The sequence below is a fragment of the Octopus bimaculoides genome, chromosome 21 (assembly GCF_001194135.2).
Source record: "Octopus bimaculoides isolate UCB-OBI-ISO-001 chromosome 21, ASM119413v2, whole genome shotgun sequence".
NCBI classification, from domain to species: Eukaryota; Metazoa; Mollusca; class Cephalopoda; order Octopoda; family Octopodidae; genus Octopus; species Octopus bimaculoides.
Window position 1 is genome coordinate 6,665,844 of NC_069001.1, and position 1,859 is coordinate 6,667,702.

Sequence of the window (1,859 nt, forward strand, 5' to 3'; positions counted from 1 at the left end):
CTTGAGGTCTCTGGGTGAGACTTGGATCCAACTGGTACAAATGCAAAGCAAATGTAAAACAAAATAATAATAATAATTATTATTATTATTATTATTATTATTATATGAAAACTCACAGCTTATTTTGCTGGGTATGATGGAAAGTGTCAGCTGTCCCCAGCCAACAGTCTAGGGTGACACTTGTTTTACTGGTCATGCTTCAAGGACCCTGCGAAGAATTCTTGCAGTTCCAAGCAATGCTGGGTTTTGTAGGTGTTCTACCTTCACATTTGCACCAATCTCTTTCAGCCATGTTGGTAGCTGAGTGCTGATACTTCCAACTGCACCAGTTACTATTGGCATCACGGTTACTCTCCGCATTGACCACAGCCTTCGTATTTCCCACTTTAAATCGTCATAGTTGTTTATTTTCTTTCTTCTTCCTTCACATTGACCCTGTTGTCACCAGGGCATGCTATGTCGATTATCACACGTGCCCTTTCTTTTCTTATTCCCCACAACAATGTCCCGTTTCCGATGTCTGGTCAGGTATCGCACTGGATCATTACATCCCACAAGATTTTGCAGGTCTCATTCTCGGTGACTCCTTCTGGGGTTTTCTCATACCACGCCTTTGCTATTTGTAGGCCGTCGATTAATTCATCGGAGTCGGTAAATTAAGTACCAGTGAAACACTGGGGTCGATATAATCAACTAATCCCCTCCCCACAAATTTCAAGCATTATTACTCTATAATTGTAAGTTTTTCTCTGGTAGTTTCACGCACGTTTCTGCTGTACCACTTGATGGACCTCAGTGTTCCTTACGTATGTGTGTGTGAGTGGCATTTTTGTTCTTACTTTTGTGGGGAGCGCAGACTCATGCAGCAGGTGTGCTAAACCAGTTTATTTTGTTGCGGTGGGGGAGGGTTAGTTTTTTTGTTATATTAAACTGCGTTCTGTTGCGTATGATGCGTTTAATGTTATATCCTTTTATTGGCTCTGCGATATGAGTTGTGTTATTCTAGATTATAAGATGTTTGTTGTGCAAGGTTTGCGTTGTGTGTGAAGATTGTTCTATTTGAAGTTTTCCGTTGAATCATAAGTTACTCTATTAAATTAAAAGTGCCTTATGCAAGATATGGGCTGTTCCTAGCAGAGCTATTTTGTGTGGGGGTGGTGCAGATGGAGGTGGATGTAGTGCTTTGGTCAGCAGGTTAAAGCAACACAATAATTCGATATGATGCAGTGATGTCACCTGCTAATTAAAACCACAATAATTAGGTGAGATGCAATGAAATTATTTGATGAATTAAGATCACAAAAATTAGGTAAGATGCTGTGATATAACTTGTTAATTAAGATTACAATAATTAGGTAGAATACTATGATATCATATGCTAATCACGATCACAAAGTATTTAAGATATAGTGATGTCACTTGCTAATTAAGATCCCAGTAATTAGATAAGACACTGTGATGTCATTTGTTAATTAAGATGGCAATATTTAGATAAGATAAGGCAGCGAGCTGGCAGAAACGTTAGCACGCCGGGCGAAGTGCTTAGCGGTATTTCGTCTGTCGCAGCGTTCTGAGTTCAAATTCCGCCGAAGTCGACTTTGCCTTTCATCCTTTCGGGGTCGATAAATTAAGTACCAGTTACACACTGGGGTCGATCTAATCGACTTAATCCCTTTGCCTATCCTTGTTTGTCCCCTCTGTGTTTAGCCCCTTGTTTGTCCCCTCTGTGTTTAGCCCCTTGTTTGTCCCCTCTGTGTTTAGCCCCTTGAGGGCGATAAAGAAATAAGATAAGGCGGCGAGCTGGCAGAATCGTTAGCACACCGGGCAAAATAGTTCTGCGACATTTCGTCCGTCTTTAC